Source organism: Felis catus, chromosome A2 (genome assembly GCF_018350175.1).
Source record: "Felis catus isolate Fca126 chromosome A2, F.catus_Fca126_mat1.0, whole genome shotgun sequence".
NCBI classification, from domain to species: domain Eukaryota; kingdom Metazoa; phylum Chordata; class Mammalia; order Carnivora; family Felidae; genus Felis; species Felis catus.
This window is the reverse complement of record NC_058369.1, coordinates 152,158,542-152,172,278: the sequence shown is the minus strand read 5'-3', so window position 1 is coordinate 152,172,278 and position 13,737 is coordinate 152,158,542. Positions and strand designations below refer to the sequence as shown.

General features: G+C 41.4%; 1 protein-coding gene across 4 annotated transcripts in view; it reads right to left on the bottom strand.

Moving 5' to 3' along the window:
- CHRM2 (cholinergic receptor muscarinic 2) overlaps positions 1-13,737 on the bottom strand; it is a 154,360-nt gene that overhangs the window by 8,490 nt on the left and 132,133 nt on the right. The window contains exon 1 of one of the 4 annotated variants that reach the window (XM_045052804.1): positions 11,788-11,959. The exons of the other annotated variants lie outside the window; for them this stretch is intronic. The gene's annotated coding sequence lies outside the window, so the exon portion shown is untranslated. Of the gene's footprint in view, positions 1-11,787; positions 11,960-13,737 lie in introns of those variants that run through there. 4 annotated transcript variants of the gene reach the window in all.

Below are 13,737 nucleotides of genomic sequence, written 5' to 3'. Positions count from 1 at the left end.
CGGGCTTTGTGCTGACAGCATGGAGCCTGCTTGGGATTCTCTGTCTCTGTCTCCGTCTCTCAAAAATAAATAAACTTTAAAAACAACAACAACAAAACCCCCCAAATCAAAGAATCCAAAAAACTAAAAAACCAAAAAAACAACAGTCTTAGGACTCTCAAACATATGTTATCTCACCTTCTATTAACAGCTCTATAAAATATATAAACACATCCAATCACCCCCTTGATCTGAAGACAGAAGCTGAGTCCACAGTAGGGGTTTAAGTGATCACTCTCAGTTTCAAGGTTAGTGAGCAAAAACTCTGCCACTAAAACTATCATCCTTACCTCTGAGTTAGATACTCTTTCTCAGTGTCCCTTCTGGGTAACCTCTCAGTTACCCTATGGGTAAAGAGTTACACTTTACCCAGAGGTTGCTGGCTGAGCCAGGTTCTGTCTGGGGGGGCTTGGAATTCTTACCCAGGTAGACATAGCAAATCTATATAATGGTAACATACTATATAATGATAACCATATCCCTTAAATTCTCAGAGTTCTAATATTTGCTTGTTCATAGGAATGCCATATATAAAAATAGAAAGCATTTCACTTAGAAGCAAGCACAAATGTCTGAGGGCTGGCATTCTTTTCTCCCCTCATGATGCACGAGCTGGGGGGGGGGGGTTGTTGCTCTCCTGTGAAAGAAAATACTTCTTTTTGTCAACCCATTGCCTCCTCTGCTGTTTACATCTCTGTAAAAGTTTTTACTCCTGGTGTGGCATCATAGGGTTTTATTAAAGCAAAGATTGTTACATCATGGATGAAATGCCATAATCACCACAGACTAAACAATGCAGATGACCCTCAGGATTCAACATCTTAAAACGGCAAGTGCACAGTAATCTACTTGGTATTTACCATGTTAGTTTATGACCAAGTTTTGAAAGCATTCTGGAAATTTCCAAGAAAACAATTTTCTGGCCTTAGTTTCTTTACTACTTGAGTCTCTATATGTAGCAGGGAGAAATGTATCATGGTTTCATATTAACCTTGCAAAGTTGTGAGTGCTAATCTCTGCTCTGAATTATTAGCTGTGAGAGTCTGATCATGTCACTAAACACTTCCATGAAGCTTTCTTTTCTTTTTTTTTTTCAAACAGGAATATTAATAACCCTATTTTTCTTCTAGAGTTGTGGGAAACATCAAAGTGAAATCATGTCTTTGAACCATGATCTATAAATGTTAACGCAAATGCCGTTAATATTTACATTTGGTAAATGGGTATAAATTAGTCATTTTTCTTGTTAGTTAACAGAAAATTGGGCGTGTGTAGATGAAATAGGGTAGGAGTGAGAACGTGTAGGATATAGTGGTAGGGGTGATACAAATGATTAGTATCAAGAATACCGTTACCAAGAACATGAAATCATTAATGATAATATTGATAATAGTTCACAGGTACTGAGCCTGATTCCTCTCCACAACAACTCCTGAGGTGACTATGACTGTAATATGCTTTTTCATACATATTGAACTAAAGATCAAAGAATTAAGTTATTTGAGTTTCAAACCCCTGAGTCCCTGACTCCAGAGTCTGCTACAAGTATTTATTGTTTGCCTGAGGAACAATCTTACTCGGCAGCCAATATGTGCCCCAAGTATTTATTACTCTAACCTGCCATGACTAAGTCTTTTTCCCCAAATTCAAGCTGGGTCCTTGGTTTACACAACAGAGGATCATCTTGTCCAGGCTAAAATTGTGACTTTGGACAGGACGTGTTCACAATAAGATACAGAATAGTAAGTAAGATTCCTGATTATGTAAATACATGACATTTAAGATTTAAAACATTTTCCTAAAAGCAATCATCACAAAAAACACGTCACCATGTGAATTAATATAGAACCTCTCACAGAAGTATTCATATCAGTTACACAGAAGTTCTAAACATTTACAATAATATTTTTCTGAAGTTAGAGGCAATGCTAACTAAAATGACTAAAAAAATAAATTCTGATGTGTATTTAGACACACAATGGAAATTATTATTTAAAAAAATGGGATTTTCTCCATACTCTGCCCAAGCCAGGCAGCACGCCAGATATAAAATGGTCTCTTCATAATTGCGGCCACAGTGTAATAAGCTAATCATAAATTAGTCAATACGTGAGGAACCTAAGTGTTAGAATTTTTTGCGTGTTATTTTATTTAATTATCACAATAACCCTTAAAAGAATTATCATCTTTTTCAGTTATACAGATGACAACTGATGAGACAGCCAGCAAGTACTGAGGTCATGGATGGAATTTAGGCATCTGGCTCATAGGGCCATATTCTTCCCACTATGTTACACCGTGACACCAAACTTGATTGAATAAAAAAAAGAAAGTTTTCTAGAATGAGAAAAGTCAGCAAAAAAAAAAAAAAAAAAAAAAAAAAAAAAAGGAGCGGGGGTAGTCCACGATTGATAACTGGAATCCAGAGAGAAGATATGTAATTATACAGCAAAATTTCAGAACAAGAAATCAAGAGGAATTCACATGAAGTTGACTTTATAATTGTTTATATTTATTTAACTTGTGTTTTTAAAACGTAATCTCGGTGTATGTTACTTTTTATAGATTTCTAATTTCTGCTGCCATTTGAACACATTACCAAAAATGGCAGGGTGTTCTGAGGGCTCTTTGTCCGTGTCTTTCGCACTGAGCTCTGAGACGCAGCCTCGCTGTTGAGCAACCACGAGGGATGAAATCATCAATCCTCACTGGGGGTGCCTGAAAGTCCTTCAACTGCTACAGCAGTTCAGGCCCCTGGCACCGTTTTAACTTGGACATGTCGGGGCTAAACATGCAATCGGTCTTGAGATAATTAAAAGTTTACTTCAACGATATGATGTCTAGATATCTAGCTTTCAGTAAAAAATACTGCTATTAGAAAAAACTTGAAAAACATAAGGATGATACCATCTAGTATCGTGGTGAAACATGAGACCCTCATTGGGAGCAAGACTGCCTAATGAGCAGAGAGTTTCCCTTCATCTCCTCTCTGCCTTAAGAGTGAGACGTGGTAATCGGACACTGTGTTATCATCAATTAGAAAGCAAATGGAGCTCCTTTATTTTCAATTTATATATTTAAAAACACATATAACCTATTATATAATAATCTGGTGAATGAGATTCTAACTATAAAATTTCCCTGACATTGGAGACATGACCATTGGGGCATAAAGTCTGTATTTTGTTTTAGATCTTCTAAACATTCAATGCATGCCGTTAGTTTATAAGTGGCATCGGTAGAGGTATTTAATAGGCTTTGAGATTGTTCCTACATCAGTGACCGATCACTCCTGCCATGAACGATGGAGGGAAAAAGAAAGAAAGGCAAGAGAAATGGGGAGAGATATTAAGGGATTCTGAGGAACAAAGTCCCCTTTCTTTAAAGACAGTCTCAGTTTTGATACTGATGCAGTAGATGATAAAACACAGTTTGCTCATATTGTGATGACCCCCACAAATCTTGAATGTCTCTCCATTTTACTTATGAGCAAGGGGAGTTCTAGCCTGGGGCTCAGGGGATAGGGTAGCTCTGACAGCTGAATACTGACATTCCACATTCCAGCATTTTGACAACATCAGGCAGAAATGGAGTAAATTTCCACTCTTCCCCCCACCCCCATTTTTATAAGGCTTCCCTTTAGCCAAGGGACACATTAGGAGTGAGTATACAGATCAAGAGATTTTTCATGAGCTCCTGAATTTTACTATGTGAGCTGCTGTGGTGGGGTGGGGGCCACAGGAGCAACAGGGGCCCTGCTCGGAAACCAGGGCTATCTCTGTTTGTTTTTAAAAATTTATTCTAAAGCACCTTATTGAATTTCTGTCCTGAACAGACCTGCAGATGCCTTGGAGGGCTTTGGAAGGTGGAAGTGAAGGAGGAGAGCATGACCAAACACAATCGAACACATTCTTGTCCACAAGGAGCTTATAACTTTAGGGAGACATACATTGCTGATGGGATTTCCAGCTACCTAAAAAAACTCTGGGCCAATATACTGACACGTGTCAAGATTCAGAATCCATGGAGGAAGGCTGGGCAGATGGGGTGAAACAATACATAAAGCTTCCTGGATGCCTTTCCTAGCAGATCTATTTTCTCTGTCTCTCTCTTTTTCTGCTTCCTTCACCATTTGTTTATGTGGGATATTTACATATTTTAACTATATATATATATATATATATATATATATATACACACACACCATATAGGTATATATGTGTATATATAATATAGGTATATGTATATATTATATATAGGTATATGTATATATAGAATAAATATAATATAGGTATATGTGTGTGTGTGTATATATATATATATATATATATATATATATATACTGTGTTCTCAAGATTCTGCATTCTATTGCATTTCTCAGAAAAGTGCAATATACTCATGGTGGGTGTTCACTCCAGTGACTGAGCCTGACAACCTGTAGGTTCCAAAACATAGAATGCAACTTAGCCATCAAGTCACCTGCGCTGGGTTTTTAAGTCTATCTCAGAGGATATGTCACAAGCATTTTGGAAGCAACATGTAGAGTTTAGAAAACTTCAGCACAGAACTACAGACTTTACCAGATATGCATCATGTAAAATATCTGAAAAAAGAAAAACCACACTTAAATTGCACTTATCAAGCTGCACCCTTAAGGTTTGTGCATTTTACTGTATGCAGGTTGTACTTTTTAAATTTAATTTTATTTTTTTAAATGTTTATTTTTGAGACAGAGACAGACAGAGCATGAACGGGGGAGGGGCAGAGAGAGAGGGAGACACAGAATCCGAAGCAGGCTCCAGGCTCTGAGCTGTCAGCACAGAGCCCCACGCGGGGCTCGAACTCATGAACCGTGAGATCATGACCTGAACCGAAGTCGGTCGCTCACCCCACTGAGCCACCCAGGCGCCCCATGCAGGTTGTACTTTTGTAAAAAGGTAAAAAATGTAACAGCAAATGGTAGAAAAAGAGTGAAAGTGGCAGAAACAGCAATCTGATCCCCACACAAGTACAAATACAAGAGAATTCATGATTTTTTCCAATGTAAAAACCTTACGGAACCTCCCATCCCTTATTGCAATGTACACATTTTGCAGTTTTGGCTAACTGTCAAACGTACTATTCTTAGTGACGCTGGACAGACGTGCACCCCGTGTTCGCCAAACTATCCTAACTATCCTTTTCCTTTCTTCAGAACATATCCTAAACAACGCTTACTCTAGAAAAATGTCCCAAGAGGCAAAGAGACCTTAACGTGACTTAACCAGTATCTAGTCCTTGCTGTTGGGTCCATGGTACATTTTAGCGATTTTTTCCACACACTGACATCCTCCTGCCGAGGAGGAAAAGAGGTCTGGACAATTATAAACAAAACGCGCTATGGGATAAACCATTCTTTTGACTTTTCGAAGTGAAGTTCCATCTAAGTAAGCACTGGGGCCCCCTCCCTCTTCTGTCCTAGGAATCGGACAGAACTCAGTATTGAGGATGACCATAATCTCATAAATGGTGCTGACTAAACACAGTGCTCTAGAGCAAACAGCAGCAATGCTAGAGAAAGCCCTCTGTCTAAAGGTTATTATGCGCTGACAAGGAAGAGTGAAAGGAAAATGGAAGCAATCCTCAGAGAGCTACTGGAAGTTGTATATGATTAGGCAGCTGTATTTGAGTCGATGTCTGTGTCTTTCTTATCTTCAGAAGTTGGAAATTTGTATAGTCGGCTTTTTTTCATTTTGTTCTGTTTTTTTTCCCCCTAAAGTCGGCAGGCTGCTGGTTTAATAACTCTAAATTAGTTAATTCATTGCTTTGAATTAAACATGTGAATCAAATTTGCAGAGGATTTGAGGCTTGTTATGACTCTGATAGAAAATTCTAGAATGAAAGCCCTTGTTCTAGAGAAGCTGAGCAATTCCAAACAATGCATCCCTTTAGGGATCCTTTTCAATGGTGCACGTGCCTTCCACTGGAAGCTGAGACAGAACATAAGGCAACACGGAGCTTTGGATAGTAAGTAGGTCAAGGACAGGTTTGAAAAGAGAAGTAAAAAATCAGTTTAGGGTCAGGGAGAAGCTAAGAGAGTTGTAGGTTAATATTTTTCCTTTGAAGGGTAGACTCGAATAGTTAAGAATTAATGGGACCAGAAATTGTGAAAAGATTAAAGGGCACACATAGAAGTGAATTGCCTTCTTCTGAATTTCCATCTTATAACAGGTAAGTAGAGAAAAGGACACTTAGTTGTACTTAGGAATCTATATTTATTGTAAGCACATCTCTAACATTACATTGCTTAAGGACAAAAGGCAAAAGGAAAAAAAAATATCGTTGCTCTTTTCATGAAAATATACACATGAAAAGTAAAGTTTATGTTTAGGTATAATTTTCCTCTTCAAATAAATAAATGCACCCATAAATGTAAGTTTAACAGACAGAATCATTCTTCCGGTAACAACACCTAGAATTTAAGTAGAATCCCAAGTAATGAACTCACCTCCATAAAGGGTAAATCTGTGTCCTTCAACTTTTCAATGACAGAAATGACACAGGCCTCATATACTTATGATTCATATCAGATTCAATGAAGCTATAAAAATAAAATAGTAATGAGGTATACAGAGTAATGGGCAGCAACTATTTTTATTGTTTCCAATCGAAAGACAACATGATTGTGTCCTTAGAGTCTGATTGCAGCCTATTTCTAGAACTGAGCAAAATGACCACCGTGTTATCCCACTCAAATGTGAGAAATGAGAGCACGGAGAAGATTAAAGTCTTTACTAAATGATCTAATGGCAATTGAGATGGGGACACATAAAAAGCTGCATCAACTCAGCAAAGATTTTTGTATCTAAAGCACTAATTTGGAGTTTCAAGCAAGTTGGTTGGAGAGAATCAAGGATTTTATGTGCTAAATCAGGACAGTCAACCCTTCTACCTTACCGCAACAAACCCACTTTCCTGGTGATAACCACGGGGACCACGCCATATTGAATGCCTGTCGTGTACATCATCACTGCTACCTCATCGTCCCTTCCTCTACCCTCCCCTCTTCAGACACCATTAGCTCAAGCCTATTTCCATATTTAAGGAGCTAACTCTCCCGCCCTCCAGACTCTAAACACTTAGGAAAATCCGATCTCTCGCTCTGACTGCGCTAGGATTTGCCAGCCCTGTTCTTTTCCCCCAGGAGGCAAGTTCTCTGTTGACTGTGCCCAGGAGGAGAGGGACGACAAAGTGACACCTCCCCTCTCGAATTACAGCTGCCTTGGCTGGTAAATATCCCCGGCACGCTTTACATGCCCCACCTTATCATCCAAGAAAAAGCAGCTGAACTTCAGGCAGTTTGCGTATTGAAATACCAGGTCTGCACCTGAATAGTGCATGAGAAGGGGAGATCTCCAGAAAGACAGGCTGTGCAGTGACTGTCCTGCAGGGTGGGATGTTTGTTCCCTCAAGTACAACTGCACCGTCAGCAAAGCAGTCGCAGTCTGTGTTCTCTCGGGGCAGGACTATACGCAGCAGGACCTCCGGGAGAACGTGTTAGAGTAGAATTCTGTGGTTAATTAAGCCCGCAAACAACTCAAAGTGAAAGGAAACAGGACGCTGAGAGGATATATCCCGGACTCCCTCATCTAGCCACCGTGTGTATTAGCTGATGAGGAAAGGGTAATGACACATTGAAGAAGAAAAGGAGGAAATAATGTTTCTGCGCTTAAGAAGTCTCAGTCTAGGGGCACCTGGGTGGCTCAGTCGGTTAAGCCTGCAACTTCCACTCAGGTCACGATCTCCCAGTTCATGAGTTTGAGCCCCACATCAGGTTCTGTGCTGATGGCTCAGAGGCTGGAGCCTGCTTCGAATGCTGTCTCCCTCTCTCTCTCCCTTCCTCCTCTCTCTCTCTCTCTCTCAAAAATAAATAAAGATTGAGGCGCCTGGGTGGCTCAGTTGGTTAAGTGTCTGACTCTTGGTTTCGGCTCGGGTCACGATCTCATGGTTTGTGAGGTCAAGCCCTGCATCAGGCTCTGTGCTGACAGCACGAAGTCAGCTTGACACACTCTCCCTCCCCAACCCCTGCTCACTCTCTCTATCTCTCAAAAATAAATAAGTAAACTTAAAAAAAATTAAAAATAAACAAATATTTTTAAAAATTTTAAAAAAGAAGATCTAAGTCTAAAGAAACTCAACAATATCATTTCCTCTTTAAAAAATTTTTTTTAAATGTTTTTATTTATTTTTGACACACAGATCATGAGCAGGGGAGGGGCAGAGAGAGAGGGAGACACAGAATCTGAAGCAGGCTCCAGGCTCTGAGCTGTCAGCACAGAGCCCAACGCGGGGCTCGAACTCACAGACCGTGAGATCATGACCTGAGCCGAAGTCGGAAGCTCAACCGACTGAGCCACCCAGGTGCCCCTAATATGTGGTTCTAACCAACCAGTAGAGCATTAAAAAAGAAAGGAACGAAGCGTGAACTGTATTTCTCGTCCCCCCTCCCCCAATAAGGAAGTAAGTTGCAGCAATTTTTAATTTTGTATTCCATGCCACTTTTATTATTTGTTTCCATTCATCTTCAGCATTAGGAAGCCCCATGATCATTGTATGGTATCCCGATTCTTACACTGAGATGGTCAGAAGCTTCTATCTAACCTTCTAGGAACTTCAATCTGAGAATTAGTGACTGGGGCACCTGGGTGGCTCATTTGTTTAGCGTCTGGCTCTTGGTTTTGGCTCAGGTCACAATCTCACGGCTTGTGGGTTTGAGCCCCACGTCAAAGCCTTGGGATTCTCTCTCTGCCCCTCCCCAGCTGTTTCTCTCTCTCAAAATAAATAAACTTTTAAAAAATAATAAAAATAACAATTAGTGACTAATTCTCTTCCTAACTTCCTCTATTTAACATTCCTGCTGTACAACAGGTACACAGCCAGTGATACTGGAACAGTGTTCTTTGGCGACAAATTATGCTTATACTGAGCACAGTAGAGTGTAGAAATCTGTGGATCACTATGTTGTATACCTGAAACTAATGTAACATTGTGCATCAACTATATTCAAAGAACTTTAAAAATTAAATAAAACTTTCACTGTAGATCTAGGAAAGATTATTTAGCAATTCTGTACTTAACTGTTAGCTGAGAGTGATCAGTTTATTTTGGAGGAGAGTATTATCTAAGGAACTAGGAAAAATTTCTGCCCCGACATTAATTAAGAACAAAAAATGGAACTGTGAAAGAGATTTCTTGTTAACAAATACAAAAGTAGCAAAACTCCATTCTATGTCAAATTGTGAATGCTTAGAGCAACATGATCTGTGAATATGCATAACATTAACCTGTGACTTACATTGACCATGTTCCTAGAAGTGCTGTTTAAAAAACCAAGTATTGGGGTGCCTGGGTGGCTCAGTCGGTTGAGCGTCTGACTTCGGCTCAGGTCATGATCTCACGGTCTGTGAGTTCGAGTCCCGCGTCGGGCTCTGTGCTGACAGCTCAGAGCCTGGAGCCTGTTTCAGATTCTGTGTCTCCCTCTCTCTCTGCCCCTCCCCTGCTCCTCTGTCTCTAAAATAAATAAATGTTAAAAAAACAAAACAAAAAACCCAACTATTTTGGGGGGGCGCACCTGGGTGGCTCAGTTGCTTAAGCGTCTGACTTCAGCTCAGGTCATGATATTGCTGTATGTGAGTTTGAGCCCCGTGCTGGGCTCTGTGCCGACACTGCAGAGCCTGCTTCAGGTCCTCTGTCTCCCCTCCTCTCTGCCCCTACCCTGCTCATGCTCTCTCTCTAAAAAGGAATAATTAATAAATAAACATTTAAAAAATAAATAAATAAAAACTAGGGGCACCTGGGTGGCTCAGTCGGTGAAGCATCCAATTTCGGCTCAGGTCATGATCTCACAGATCGTGAGTTCAAGCCCCGCATCAGGCTCTGAGTCTGCTTCGGATTCTGCGTCTCCCTCTCCCTCTTTGCCCCTCCCCTCGTCACAATCTGTCTCCCTCTCTCAAAAATAAACATTAAAATTTTTTTTACAATAAATAAGTAATAAATTAAAAAACACTATTTTTAAAATTTCATTTTAGCGGTTTTGCTTTATAAAGGAAGTTAAAATTGAAGGTAAATACATTATAACAATAACAGCAACAGAATAGAGTGTTTGTTCTGCCCTGTGCTAGTTTTCTTGAGTCTTTCCAGGCCTTTGCTTGCCTTACCTGTGTGCAAATCCTTATCTTCTATCTGCATTGCTCTCTCCCTCAGCATCCTATCTTCAAGGAGTGCAGCCCTAAGCTGTCCAGGGAACCCCCAGAAGAGACCAATTTCCCAGTCTCTAATGTCACGTTCGTCTTCTGCCAGGACTGGCTCAAAGTAAGACACTTAGATTTATTTACGACATGGTAACTCTTACATTTTATCTGGAAATATTATTCCGCAGACAACAGACACAACCTCATCATCTTAGCATCCAGGGGTCAGGCAGAGGGTAGACCGACTTGTAACAGTGAGCCAAGGATTCCGACCTACTCCATTGACGGTCTTTGGGGATGCGATGGCCCACCACAGCCTGTCAGCCAGACAGGCCCTCTCCAGTGTGGCCCAGGGCAGTTCTCATCTGGAGCCTGGATACGAGGCCCATGCACCTTGGTCAGTCAGCCTTCACCCTGGTTCGCGTGTGGCTACCAGGATGGGAACACTTAGCTCAAGTGTTCTAAGAACAGGCTCATTTGTAAGCTGCCTCTTAGCCTCTGTTCTGGACGATAAAACACCCTCGGCTGTGTCTGCGTTTAGGAATGTAGCTTGCGAGCAGTCTGTGTCTGGCTCTTCCCTTGTTTGGTTGCTTTCAAAGGCCACTGTAAAGCTGAAAGGTGACAGCCTGACCCACTTTGCTACATGTTTTTTTTTTCTTTTCTTTTTGGTATGGGACAACTTCGGATTTCCACCCGGGAGCCGCTCGAATGCACTTTACTATCTGTTTCTAAGCAATTCCAAGTTTTCAAACGCCCAGCCCCCAGCTAGCTCTTTCACTCTCACTATGAACCGCCCATTCCTGTGTCAAGAACCCGAAAAATATTTTCCTCTGCTGAGGTTAAACGAATTAAGAAATACGGATTACTTTCAATACGATGGAAATTCTCCGGATACAAAAGCCAGAGAGTAAGACAGTCGTCTATTTTGCAGCCTGAGGGTAAAGCACAGAAAAAAAAAAAAAAGGGTAATTTGAAGGTTTGAGGAGGTCTTTGAAAATATTTGGTTTGGTTGCTTTAAAAAAAAAAACATGGCCGACAAGCTGAAGGGAAGGAAACTCTGCCGAGTGAGGGTGTGAAGATGTAACAGCAACAGGTGTTATTGGTGGGGCATGAGGAAGGCGGGCATAGGACTCAGGTTGTGTTGGAGACATAACCTCATGGCAGGGAGGAACACTTACAGTCAGAAACTGTAACAAACTATCGATGTCATCGACCAAGCTGCTATCAAGAGCCATCTCACTGCCAAGGATCTTTAACCGGATTTCATTTTCGAACCAACCATCCCCATTGCCTGAATCGTTGATTCCTTCTGGATTCCGCCCTGGCTTGACCTGATTTTCTGACCCTGAGTTAAGTGTCTTCCCTTTGACAACCTCAAACTCCAGTCTAGGCATGTAAACCCACTCCAGATTTTTGGGAAGTTTCTAAATTTTCCAAGAGTAAGGTTCTCTCGTTGCTTATGTAGGGACAACGCCTGCTGAGTAGACCCATTTTGAGAATTAAACGAGATAATACTCACAAAAGGATTTAAACCGAGCCTCCTGGTCTGGGCTCCTCAGCCGTTACACACAGACTTCAGTAAAGGCTGAAGTAAAGGCCCTGGCTAGGCTGGAAGGAGAAGTGGAAAGAGAATTACGTTCACAGTTCGTAAAATCGCTAATTGCTACAACAGGTCTGGTTGCAACTGCCATGTGGCTGCTTTTTCTTATTTAGAACGCATATTCTTGAATTTCTTAAGCTCACGTGAATTATGCAGATTTCCTCCATTTAAAAAAAAAAAAAATAAGGGGCGCCTGGGTGGCGCAGTCGGTTAAGCGTCCGACTTCAGCCAGGTCGTGATCTCGCGGTCCGTGAGTTCGAGCCCCGCGTCGGGCTCTGGGCTGATGGCTCGGAGCCTGGAGCCTGTTTCCGATTCTGTGTCTCCCTCTCTCTCTGCCCCTCCCCCGTTCATGCTCTGTCTCTCTCTGTCCCAAAAATAAATAAACGTTGAAAAAAAAATTAAAAATAAAATAAAAAAAATTTTTTTTAACATTTATTTATTTTTGAGACAGGGAGAGACAGAGCATGAACAGGGGAGGGTCAGAGAGAGGGAGACACAGAATATGAAGCAGGCTCCAGGCTCTGAGCTGTCCGAACAGAGCCCGACATGGGGCTAGAACTCACGGACTGCGAGATCATGACCTGAACCGAAGTCGGCCGCCTAACCGACTGAGCCACCCAGGCGCCCCTAAAAAAATTTTTTTAATGTTTATTTATTTTTGAGAGACAGAGAGACAGAATGTGAACAGGGGAGGGGCAGAGAGAGGGAGAGGCACAGAATCCGGAAGCAGGCTCCGGGCTCTGAGCTGTCAGCACAGAGCCCGAGACGGGGCTCGAACTCACGGACTGTGAGATCACGACCTGAGCCGAAGTCGGACGCTCAACCAGCTGAACCGCCCAGGCGCCCCTCACCTACTTCTTCCATACAATAACAATTTTCATGAAGTCACAACCTCTCACATTCAGATAATCACCATTTGTAACTCAACTCTGTACAGACATATAATAAACAAGTTTGCTAATAATTGTTACCTGTTGGCTGACATTAACCAGAAACTGACCCTGAATTGCCCAATAGAGGCAGTGTACATGGGGGCGGAGGGGGAGAGGGGGTGCGGGCAGGGGGCGGGACAAGCCAGGGCTGCGTGTTCTGTTTACATATCCTGTTATGTAGAGCAAATTGCATCACACGGTGAATATCGAGAGCAAAAATAAGTCAAGTACGGTTTTTGCTTAAACACGAATACATTTTGGAAGGCAGTTTTGAAGGACGATAAACAGTAAATGGCATCATTAATGATGATTCAAATGCTTTACATTTTTAAGCTATGTGATGAAAAACAAGTAGATGGGGAAAGGGGAAGATGAATGTAAAAGAATGTTCATGGGACAATGTAATGACTAAATTAAACAAACCTGTCCTGTGAAATAAGCCTCAGGCCCAAATCATCATTTTATCTAAGTGCATGTTTTCCCTTCATTTTAGGATGTGATACTGTCTGAGAGCAACGGGAGGAATCTGGTACTTTCCTGTTGCCCTCACTTTCCCGCCAAACACCTGTTTTGCTCTTTTTTAACTCACTCATAGCAGGCCCAATTGTTTTCTCCACCTGAGTCTGTGTGTGTGTGTGTGTGTGTGTGTGTGTGTGTGTGTCTGTTTTCTTTTTCTAATTTAGGGCTTTGGGGGCACCATTTGGGAAGGGCTTTTATTTTGACTCTAAATGTTTAATTACGCAAGATGGTGCCTTCCTCAGGACCTCAACCAACCACTCCCTCCACCCACACCCATTTCTCACGTGGATCTGTTTGTTTTCAGATAGCAGTGTTGGTCTAAAAGTCACGCAAAGAACAGGGGTCTGTGATGTTAAAATATCTGTATTCTCATCCTGGAGCTGGTATTTAACCTTCCTGACTTTGATTTTCGTCCTCT